This window comes from Mus musculus, chromosome 14 (assembly GCF_000001635.26).
Source record: "Mus musculus strain C57BL/6J chromosome 14, GRCm38.p6 C57BL/6J".
NCBI lineage: Eukaryota > Metazoa > Chordata > Mammalia > Rodentia > Muridae > Mus > Mus musculus.
In genome coordinates this window covers 41332137-41344520 of record NC_000080.6, presented here as the reverse complement: position 1 = coordinate 41344520, position 12384 = coordinate 41332137, and the positions used below count along the sequence as shown (strand labels likewise).

Genomic DNA, 12384 nt, shown 5'->3' with positions numbered 1-12384 from the left:
CTCTCTTCCCATTAATATCTGATAAGGCCATTGTCTGCTGCATATGTAGCTAGAGCCTTCAGTTGCTCCATCTGTACTCTTTGATTGGTGGTTTAGTTCCTGTGAGCTCTGGAGTATCTGGTTGATTGACTTTGTTGTTCTTCCAATTGTTGCAAACCCATTTAGCTCCTTCAGTCCTTTCCCTAACTCCTCAATTGGGGACCCTATGCTCATTCCAAAGGGTTGCTGCAAGCATCTGTCTCTGTATTCATCAGTCTCAGGCAGAGCTTCTGAGGAGACAGCTGTAGCAGGCTCCTGCCATTAACACTTCTTGCCATCTTTGATAGTGTCTGAGTTTGGTGTCTGTATATGGGATGGATCCCCAGGTGGGAATTCTCAGGATGGCCTTTGCTTCAGTCTCAGTTCCACAGCTTGTCTCCACATTTCCTCCTGTGACTCTTTTGTTCACCCTTCTATGACATTTTTTTTTGTTATTCTAAATGAATTTGCAAATTGCTTTTCTAAGTATAAGACCAATTGATTTGGAATTTTGATGGGGATTGCGTTGAATCTGTAGATGCATGATGGACATTTTTACTATATTAATCCTGCCAATCCATGAGAAGGGGAGATCTTTCTACCTTCTGAGATGTTCTTTGATTTCTTTCTTCAGAGACTTGAAGTTCTTGTCATACAGATCTTTCACTTGCCTGGTTAGAGTCTCCTTCAAGGTATTTTCTTTTGTTTGTGACTATTGAGAAGGATGTGGTTTCCCTAATTTCTTTCTCAGGCTGTTTATTTTTTGAGTAAAATAAGGATACTAATTTGTTTGATATAATTCATATCCAGCCACTGTACTGAAGTTGTATATCAGGTTGAGCCGTTCTCTGGTGGTCAGTGCTTCTAACCATTGGTTGTGTGCTGACCCCTGTGGTTGAATTATGGAAAGCTGCTAACCCCTATTGTTGGAAAGCTGGAAGAAGCTGAGGGCGGAGGCAACCCTGTTGGAGAACAAGAACACACAGTAAACCTGACCCTGGAGATCTCTCAGACACTGCAATACCAACCAGGCTGCATACAACAGCTGTTATGAGGCCCTCAAAATATATACAGCAGAGGACTGCCAGGTCTGGATTCAGTCAGAGAAAATTCACATAAGCCTCAAGAGAATGGAGGCCCTAGAGAGTTCAAAGGTCTGATGGGCGTGGGGGTGGGGACATCCTGTGGACACAGGGGGTTAGGGGTGGTGGTATGGCATATGGTATGGGGGTGGACCAGGAGAGGAATAAAATCTGGAGTTTAGCCTGGTGTGGTGACACACACCTTTAATCCCAGCACTCAGGAGGCAGAGGCAGATAGATTTCTGAGTTCCAGGCCAGCCTGGTCTATAAAGTGAGTTCCAGGACAGCCAGGGCTACACAGAGAAACCCTGTCTCGAAACAAAACAAAACAAAACCAAGCCAAACAAAACAAAAACAAAAAGAAAACAAACAAAAAACCTGGAGTTTAAAATATATAAAGGAAAAAATTTTAAAAATAAAAGAAAGAAAAAAAAGAAGGAATTCTCTGGTGGAACTTTTGTGGTCAGTTAAGTATATGATCCTATCATCTGCAAATAGTGGTATTTTAAACTTCTTCCTTTCCAATCTGTATCCCTTTGTCCTCCTTCTGTTGTCTAATTGCTCTGGCTAGGACTCTGAGTACAATATTGAATAGGTAGGGACTTAGAAGGCAGCCTTGTCGACTCCCTCATTTTAGTGAGATTGCTTCCAGTTTCTCTCCCTTTAGTTTGATGTTGGCTACAGGTTTGTTGTATATTGATTTTACTATGTTTAGGTATGGGCCATGAATTCCTGATCTTCCCTAGACTTTTATCATAAATAGATGTTGAATTTTGTCAAATGCTTTTTCAGAATATAAGGAAGTGATCATGTAGTGTTTTTCTTTGAGATTTTTTAGGTAGTGGATTATGCAGATGGATTTCTGTATATGGAACCATCCCTGCATCCATGGGATGAAGTCCACTTGATAATGATGAATGATCTTCATGATTTGTTCTTCAATTTGGTTTTTGAGAAGTGAATTGCATAATTTTGCACTGGTATCCATAAGTGAAATTCAGAAGTTCTTTCCTCGTTGGGTCTTTGTGTGGCTTTGGTATCAGTGTAACTGTGGCTCCATAGAGCACATTGGGTTTCATTCCTTTTGTTTCTATTTTGTGGAATGGTTTGAAGGGAATAGGTATTAGGTCTTCTTTGAAGGTTTGAAAGAATTCTGCACTAAACCCATCTGGTCCCGAGCTTTTGTTGGTTGGGAGATTTTACCCATTGCTTCTATTTCTTTAGGGGTTATAGGACAGTTCACATGGTTTATCTGATCCTGATTTAATTTTGGTACCTGGTATCTGTTAAGATAAATGTCCATTTCATACAGATTTTCCAGTTTTGTTGATTACAGCTTTGTAGTAGGATTTGATGATTATTTTTTTTGATTACCTTGGTTTCTGTCATTATGTCTCCTTTTTCATTTCTGATTTTGTTAATTTGGATACTGTCTCTGTGCCATCAGGTTAGTCTGGATAAGGGATTCTCTATCTTGTTGATTTTGTCAAAGAATCAGCTCCTTGTTTTTTGATTCATTGTATAGTTTTTTATTTGTTTATTTGGTTGGTTGGTTGATTTCAGCCCGGAGTTTGATTACTTCCTGCCATCTACTCATCATGGGTATATTTGCTTCTGTTTGTTCTAGAAATTTCAGATGTTCTGTCAAGCTGCTAGTGTATACTCTCTCCAGTTTCTTTTAGGAGGTACTCAGAGGTATGAGTTTTCCACTTAACATGGTTTTTATTGTGTCCCATAAGTTTGGGTGTGTTGTAACTTTGTTTTCACTAAATTCGAAAAAGTCTTTAATTTCTTTCTTCATTTCTTCCTTGGCCAAGTTATAATTGAGGAAAGCATTGTTTAGCTTCCATGTGTATATGTGGGCTTTCTGTTGTTTTTGTTTTTATTGAAGACCAGTCTTAGTCCGTGGTGATCTGATAGGTTGCATCAAATTATTTCAATTTTTTGTATCTGTTGTGGCCTGTTTTGTGAGTGATTATATGGTCAATTTTGTAGAAGGTGCCATGAGGTGCTGAGAAGAAGGTATATTCTTTTGATTTGGGATGAAATGTTCTATAGATATCTGTTAAATCAATTTAGTTTATAACTTCTGTTAGGTTCATTGTGTCTCTGTTTAGATCCTGTATCCATGATCTGACCATTGATGAGAGTGGGGTACTTGAAGTCTCCCTTCAGTGTTGTGTGAGTTACAATGTGTGCTTTGATCTTTAGTAAAACTTCTTTTCTGGATTTGGTTGCCCTCGCAATTGGATCATAGATGTTCAGATATGACAATTTATCTCGGTAGATTTTTCCTTTGATGAATATGAAGTGTCCTTCCTTATCTTTTTTGAAAACTTTAGGCTGAAAGTGGATTTTATTTCATATTAGAATGCCTACTTCTCATTTCTTGGGAACATTTGTTTGGAAAATTGTTTTTCAGCTTTTAATTCTAAGGTAGTATCTGTCTTTGTCAGTGAGGTGCATATCCTGTATGCAGCAAAACCCTGGGTGCTGTTTACTTTTTGAGTCTTTTAGTCTATGTCATGTTATTTGGGAAATGAGTCCACTGATGATTGAAAACCACTCTGGAAATCAGTTTGGTGGTTCCTCAGAAAACTGGACATAGTACTACCTGAGGACCCAGCAATAACACTCCTGGGCATATACCGTGAAGATGCTCCAACATATAATAATGACACATGCTCCACTATTTTCATAGCAGCCTTATTATAATAGCCAGTAGCTGGAAAGAACCCAGATGTCCCTCAACAGAGGAATGGATGCAGAAAATGTGATGTAATTACACAATGGAGTACTATTCAGCTATTAAAAACAATGAATTTATGAAATTCTTAGGCAAATGGATAGAACTAGAAAATATCATCCTGAGTGAGGTAACTCAATCACAAAAGAACACACATGGTATGCACTCACTTATAAGTGGATACTAGCCCTGAAGCTTAGAATATCCAAGATACAATTAACAGACCACATGAAGCTCAAAATAAGGAAGACCAAAATGTGGATACTTTGGTTCTTCTTAGAAGGGGGAACAAAATACCCATGGGTGGAGACAGAGAGACAAAGTGTGGAGCACCGACTGAATGAAAGGTCATTGAGAGACTGCCCCATCTGTCTGCCATTCTCAATAGTGTCACTACACCCAGGTGCTATTGTGGATGCCAACAAGAGCTTGCTCACCAGTGCCTGGTATAGCTATCTCCTGAGAGACTCTGTCAGTGCCTGTCAAATACTGAGAAGTATGCTCTCAGCCAACCATTGGACTGATCACAGGGACTGCAGTAGTGGAGATAGAGAAAGGACCCAAGGTACTGAAGGGTTTTGCAGCCCCATAGGAGGAACAATATGAACCAACCAGTACCCCAGTGATCTTAGGGACTAAAGCACTGCCCAAGAGTACATATGGAGAGAACCATTTCTCTAGCTGCATATTGTGCAGAGGATGGCTTTGTTGGTCATCAATGGGAGGAGAGGCCCTTAGTCCTGTGAAGGCTCGATGCCCCAGTGCTCAGGAATGCCAGGACCAGGGAGCTGGAGTAGGTGGGTTAGTGAGCAGGGGGAGATGGTAGGGGATTGGGGGTTTTCAGAGAGGAAACCAGGAAATGGAATAACATTTAAATGTAAATAAAGAAAATATTTAAATAAAAAATATTTTAAAAATAATAAATAAACTGAACTTCTAAATTATCCAGAGATTATGAGACTTGAGAAGGTCTTGGCTAATCTTCCTAACCTGTGTGTCCTTGTGTAATTAAGACAGGTTTCTTTGTGTGCTGGGAGGGTAGTTGAAGGAAACAATTTTAATTTTCATCTGGAGGTGGCTTATTCCCTAAGGATGAGGATGAATTCTGACCTTGTCTGTCAGGAATGGCACCGAACCATACATTGTTGTCCCATTTCCAGGCTGCAGAGCCCCACTGGTTTCTGAGCCTTACTGGCTGTTTGCTCTTGTCTACAAACCCTGCTCTCTCTTTTGGAGTAAATTGTCCCCTATTATATGTTCTTAATTTTGTGTTTTGTCTTCCTACAGGATGTTGAGTAACTGCTTAAGTAGTTTCAGGACAACTAATCTTAGTGCTTTTATATAAGATTGAGTGGGATTATCATTTCAAAGTCTGTATATGATCTCCAGAAATCAAAGCAAAGGGTCAATTTGATAATCCCGAAATAAAATAACATGGGAAAAGCTTAAAAACCAGTGACTGGACAAGTTAGTCATTTGGAAGAGGTGTTCATCAGCCTCTGGTTCTATCTGTACCTTCAAAGTCTACTCAAGGCTGGACTAACCTGAAGGAGTAAACACGAATCTCAGGGAGCACACAGTGGCCATGGAATACTTTCTCCAAAGATAGATTCATAGTCTAAAAGGATGACAAACAGAACTCACCTGTGGAATGGAAACACTCTGGCTGTACAGTCTTATTCTGACAAAGGCTCCAGAATTCAAGATTATGAAACGTAAAACTAGAGCAAATCTGTGTGTAGGACACTATTGGCTCATCAGTCCTGGGATGCACCAGGGCATACAGTAGGCACATATTTGTTTTAAGGAATCCCTACAGGAATGAGAAGACAGGATGAAGATGCCAAGATCATCCCCCTAAAGAGAAGAGCTGAGAATGTTAACTCATCACCTAATTTGTAGAAAAGTCTGTGCTTTCCCTTTTAACTTCCAGCTATGCATGTGTTTAAAAAAGAGAATGAGAAAAGGCACAATGGGGAAATCCCAGCATCTTCAAGAAAACACCATTCTCTTCAATCACAGGAGAGTGGGTTAGGAATGCCTCCCCCACCCACCCGCACAACTCTTCCAGGGAAAACAGAGGCTTTAGAATCTAAAGCACAGACTCACATCTAACCAATGAGAGAGGCATTCTAAGTCAGCTCATACCAGTCCACAGACACTAAATGATACAATCAGAAAACCTTTTGAGATGCAATCCCCTCCACCCTACCACCCACTCCCCCTCCCTTTCTTTTCTCAGACAGGGTCTTTTGTAGCTCAGGAGGGTCTTGAACTCTGGATCTCCCTGGTTCAGTGTTCCCAGTACCCAGCCTTGAGAGATATTTCTCAAACAATGTTTAACACTAGGCATCAGAGTCTAAACTTCAGAACTTCTAAGACTAGCAGAAGCCATTTTACACCTATATAAAAAAGTCACCACTGTGGGTGTGATTGGCAAACACATTCTTGCACATTTCTGCATTTTCTTAAACTTTATTTACATTATGCTCCACCCTTAAAGTTTCCTTCTAATTATCTGCAAGCTGGATAACTATCTCACTCTGTCTCTCAAAAATCCCCCCACGGACAGGAAAAGTTAAGTAAGGGCTGGAGGGACATTTCTGGGGTTGTCTGGTTTTGTCCCAAGAAAGACACCCAATGCCCTTGGACCCCTTGGGGCAGGCAGAGCAAAAGCTCTTCAGAAAAGCTTGGCTGCTGGGAAGCTTTTTTTCTGCTCTGTCTAGCAGGGTCCCCGGTTTTATCTGGGGAAACTCAACTCTTAACTTTAGTTGGGCCACCAGCCGCCCTTGCCCAGCACCTTCCTGGACCCCATAGCCAGTGCTCCTGGCTCAACTGACCATGGTCCAGTGCTTGAATTCTCCAGGTGCCTCAGCACCGCCACCTCTTGGATGGTGGAGAGCAGCATGCCCTCCTCACTGGTCTGCACTCCCAAGTGCTTCAGAGTCAGGAAGGGGCTGCCATTCTTCAGGTTGCAGGCCTTGAACACCTTCCTGTAGGCAGGCGCCTTCTCCAGTCTCTGCCATGCACTCATACTGCTGATCAGTGTGACTCAGGCTGTCCTTCTCCATGCTGGCTGCAAGCTGCCGGCGTGGCACAGTGAAACCGGGTGCGCACTTGCTGCCTTACATGCCTCAGGGACTCCCTGAGTTGTACTGGCCACCAGGCTAGATGGACTGACCTCCTAGCCCTCCGGAGCAAACTGGGAGCAGCTGCAGTGAAACTCCACCTAGCCAAGTTGCTGCACCTTGCTGGGTGCTGCAGGAGAGCGCCAATCCCTCCTCTTCCCCCTCTTCAGCAATTACATAGTCTGCCCACAATCTCTGCACCGAGGAGGAGACAGGAGGACAAGGAGAAAGTGTGATCAAACTGCCCAGGAGACTTCCACTGGGTTCCACCAGCTCCCCTCCTCCTCCACTCTATTGCCTTGGCTTCCTAATCTGGCCAGGTTTCTTGGAGAAAAATCAAGTTACTTTTCCCCCCAGCAGGGCTCCTGCAGTCTTAGGGAGGAAAAGGTCGCTGGGGCCCCTCGGGGATGAGTACAGTACAGGAAGAGGGGGTGCTTGCCCAGCAGCCCAGAGTGTGCCCGGAGTACGGGGGGGGGGGGGGGAGCACGGGGGGGAGGGGAGGCGCCGGGTAGGTCAATGTCATGGCTCAATATTTATACCTATATTGTTGGTCTCCGCTGCCCTTCCTCAATCCGGGCCTCAAGCTGGCATAGGACCCTGGTGTCCTGATGTCCCCGCTGTGGGAGGCTCATCTAGCTCCCCCCAGCTGGCCCCCATAACCTACCCAGTCTCAACTTTAGTCCAAGATTAAACCCACACAGCCCCCTACACCCCATTACTCTCACCCACCCCGATCCTCGCCGGGGACCCTCGCCACTCAGCCCACCCACGCGATTCCTGCGGTCCAGGAGTGTCTGCCTGCCCCTGCACGTGTTCGCCCCTTGGAGCAAGTAACTAACTACTGCTGCAGCACTCTGTCAGCAGGGGGCGTGCACTGCTGCAGAGGGCAGAGGGTGGAGGGATGGCAGAGGGCGCCACCCGCAGGGCAGCTGAGGAGGCTCAAGGGCCTAAGGGCTTTGGTCCCAGCTGGGGGCCCAAGTGGATGAATGCAGGGCATGGACCTGTGAGCCTCCTGGCCCCAGAACCACTCTGAGGCAAGTGTGCAAATTAAAGTCTTTTTGGAGCAAGTGAACAAGGCCAGGCCTGGCCCTGGCTTTTCTCTGCAGTGATAGGTTCCTAACTGGGAGGACCTAGGGCAGGGAAAGTTAAATGAAAATTTCAGGTTCTCACTGCAAACACTCTAGTGGGGGAATCTTGCGACTGAAAATAAGTGGCTTGAAAGGGATCCAGTGGGGTGCAGTGTTGGAGGTCTGCAGGGTTTCAAAAACAAAGGTCTCCCAGAGTTGGGGTGTTGACAGGGTGACACAGGGGGCATATCAGTCTGATGAGGACAGGTGAAAGCAAAATAGAGCAACAGTACTTATGGGGGTTCCATGGGGTGGTAGGTAACAACATTTTCCTACACGCAAAACCGGACCTTATCAGGAGTGGGGTGTGGGGGAAGAGGGTTGGCAGGATGCAGTGCAGAAAAGAAAATACTAATCTGTCCAAGAGCTTTTCACTTTCAGCTTGAGCTACAGTTGTTTTGTTTTCTCTCCCTTCCTTTCTGCCTCACAAAGCCCTGTCTTTTCTGTTTGGACAGAGGCTATGGTTTGGGAATGGCCAAGCACACTTAAGGATCTATTTGAAGGGGCCGCCCGGGGTCACAATTATTAAGTGGTTAGAAACTGTTGAGGGCTCACCAAGGTATTTCTGGAGAGCTATAAAGATTCAATTTCAGTATTAAAAATTACTGCAAAATAACAGACACGTGCACACATAAAGAAGAGTGCTTAATTTAAGTGCTTCAAAGGGAACTTTGAAATTTGAACCTTTGTAAGAATGTCTCTTTAAACCTGAGGAAAAAATGGATGCAGCTACTTTAGGTGAGAATGAGAATTTTGGTGAAGGGGAGGAAAGGTCTTCAAGACTTTCTACAAATAGTAAAAGAAAATAGCTGTCTTTGAAAATAATTTGATGTTTTCCCAAACCTATATATGTAGATCTCAAAACTTTTAAACATCTTAAAGCAAGAGAGAGAAAAAAGTACAGGAGGGGTAATTTCTGTACTTTGTAGAAAAAAATCAACAAAATTCTGCTTAAATTGGAAATATTGCTTGTAAGGTTTTTTTTTATATTAGACCATGTTACTAATTTCACCATAGGTTTTTTTTCTTTTTAAAATTAATTCTGTTGCAATATGAAGCAAGGTTAAAGGAATAAAAGTTGCAATAGAAAACTGCAATCAGTTTTTTACTACAGATGCATTGTAGTAATTTAAGTAAGAAGATGATTAAAAAAAAACCATAATGAAATAATTCAATTTACTCTACAGAAACCAACTTTTAGCGAGAAGACACCATGCAATGAACTGTCAGAAAGTTGTTTGAACAGAGTGGAAGCCGAAGACATAATGAAGCATACTAAGTTTACAAGGGATGACATCAATACATTAGTCAGTAATGCTTCATGACAATGTTCTTTTAGGGGTGTGGGGTTGTGCATACAAGTTGAGGGCAGAGGTTGCTACTGGGAATCTGCCTCAAACACAGTAACATTGTAATTTTGAAGAATAGATCTCTCGCTGATCAGGAACCTCAGCAATTGGCTACACTCCCCAGTGTACTCAGGGATTTGCCTAGGTGTCCCCCCACTGCTGTTATTACAGGTGCATGACTCCATGAGAAGCTTTAGATAGGGGTGATAGGACTCTGAACTCAGGCCTCAAGCTTTTGTATAATATTATGTACTGCCATGTATTATTACATAGGCTGTTATAGCATCTATTATGTGCACATTGCAACATTGTCACAAATGCAAACAATGCATTTCATAGAATTCTCTCTGTTCATCATCTCCTATCACACCGCATCCTTTATACTGACCATTTCTCAGAATATTCCCAGTAAACCTTTGATATCATCTTAATTTAAGTTTAGATTCAGCATGATGAGAGAAAATGTGTGGCATTTGTCCTTTTGATTTTGGTTCATTTCATCTCTTTGACTGTCTTCCATTCCCTCCATTCTTCAGCAGATGACATAAGTGCAATCTGAATAAAATTTCCCATTTCCCAATGTTTTGGTCTTGTAATGTGTTTCCAGGCATTTTCTATGATGTGGTTTTTGTGTACAGTGCTGCAGTGCACATCCTTGTATGCAGGCACCTCTACTAACATCAATCTTCCAGCTAAATGTTTAAATGTAGGATTGCAGCATAGAATGCAGTTCTATTTCAGGACTTTGAGCATCCTCTAAACCAAAGTTTTCTCCAGCGGCTTTGCTAGTTTCCAGTATTAGTGAATAGTGCTCCCTTCCTCACATCCTCCACACCATTTGTTGTTTGTTCCCTTAATTGTGCAGATGCTGTCTGGAATGAGATTGCATGTTGGTGTGGTTTTCTTTAAATTTTCATTCCTTTTATGCCTGAAAATATTTAATGTGGTTCATTATTTATTCACCATTTCACTCCTTTTTGGAATCATCTGTTCATCTCATTTACTGTGAACCCCTGTATTACTAGAATTCTACCCAGAAACCTGTGTCCTTACCTACATCTTGGTGTGGTTTCTCTTAGGAATTTCTACCTATTATAATAAGATCTTTAATTAATAGTGATATGACTTTAGTCCAGTGTCATACCTTGGAATCTGATTTCTGTTCACATATATGAGAACCCACATGGCCAGGCACCATTTGATAACGGTATCCTTTCTTCAATGTAAGTTTGAATTCCTTACTAGAACTCACATGCCTTTTCTCTGTCAGGACAACTCATTCTGGGTGAAAAGGTCATGGGTGCTTGGTTGAAGTCACATACTGTAAAGAGGAGTTCTGACCTAATCATAACTAAAGTTTTCTTGTAGTACCTGTCAACAGGAAACATTTTCCAAAGTTTTACTGAGTTCAGATTTGTAAAAATTCATCCACTAGGCATCAAGCTCCAGAAGTTTGAACCAGCCTTGCTGACTAATTTGAACTGACCTAACTTTTCTTCTTACCTCACCAAGAGCACTTCCCTAATGAAAGTAGAGTTTGCAGGGATCCACACATTGATTTTCTCTTTCCACCTTGTTTCTTTATACTTGCTCATTGCTTCAAAGTCTCGGGTATTATGTTGAATAAGGTAGAGAGAATGTATACCCTGGTCCTGTTTCTTATTGTATACAGACATTTTCTCTCTCCCATTGCTATAATGTTTACTATGTTTGTTGAATAGAAGATTTATTCGGGTGAGGCATGTTTCTCCTATTCCTAGTTTCTTCAGGAATTTTATCTTGAGGTGATGATGGACATGTCCAATGCATTTTCTGCAGGTACTGAGATGACAATTCAACTATTAGTTTTTGAGACTATTTTTGTGCTGAGTTACATTCATTTGATTTACATCTATTGTGTTATCCTTGCATAACTATATCACATTTTCATTGTGTGTATAGAATTTTATTTTTAAATTTATTCATTCTTTGAGATAGGGTCTCTCTATGAAGCCCTGCCAGTTTTGGGACTCATGGGACCATATTGGCCTCAAACTCACAGATATCTGCCTGCAAGTGCTGCCATTCAAGTGCAGGGATTAAAGTATTCTTATGCTACTACACCAGGCGTTTCTTTCTTTCTTTGTTTTTTTTGAGACAGGGTTTCTCTGTATAAGTCTGGCTGTCCTGGAGCTCACTTTGTAGACCAGGATTACCTTGAACTGAATGCAGAAATCCCCTTGCATCTGCCTCCTGAGTGCTGAGATTACAGGCATGCACCACCAAGCCCAGCACAACACCATGCTTTTAAATTTGTTCTGGAATTCAATTTTCAATGCTTGTTAAGCTTATATAACTTTCAGGAATATTCAGGTATTGCAGTTGTTGCGAACTGCGGTGATGGTGTTGTACTGTTATCCAGTTTATACTGGGGGGGGGGGGCAACAGCGATTTTGTGGAATCTGATAGTGTTTCTTCCATTTCTGACTCATACAAACATTTGCTCTCCTTGAAAGATCTGTGGCAAAATATGGTTGTGTATCTGTTTTGCTTTGGGCTTTTATTGCTTGGAAGACATCATCATGGCTTATCATTCTGTGTGTATTTGAGGTTTGTGAGAATTAAATGGTATGGGAAGGACTTGAACTGGTGTAATGCAAAGGGACATTGCAAAGAATCTCCATAAATACTACCCAAAATTAGTACTTGCCAGCATGCCTCATTCAAGAAGGATTAGAAGGTCCAAAAATAGACTCAAAACTAGAAAGTGGATATTTTGAATTCTTTTTATAGTGAGTAATTGTTCTGTAATCTGAAGAGTCCCATGACCTTTTACAGTGAAGAAGGGGACAGAAGTAATTGAAGCACGTGGGTATTTAAAATCTATACTCAATTAGGTTAGGGAGGGGAGCTGGGAAACTGATGGGATAACAATCAATAAAGCTATGGTCAGGA

The 12384-nt window shown here is 42.0% G+C and overlaps 1 pseudogene; it reads right to left on the bottom strand.

Moving 5' to 3' along the window:
• Nucleotides 1-6413: 6413 nt before the first annotated feature.
• On the bottom strand, nt 6414-9841 carry Gm52139 (annotated as a pseudogene).
• Between the last annotated feature and the right edge of the window lie 2543 nt (nt 9842-12384).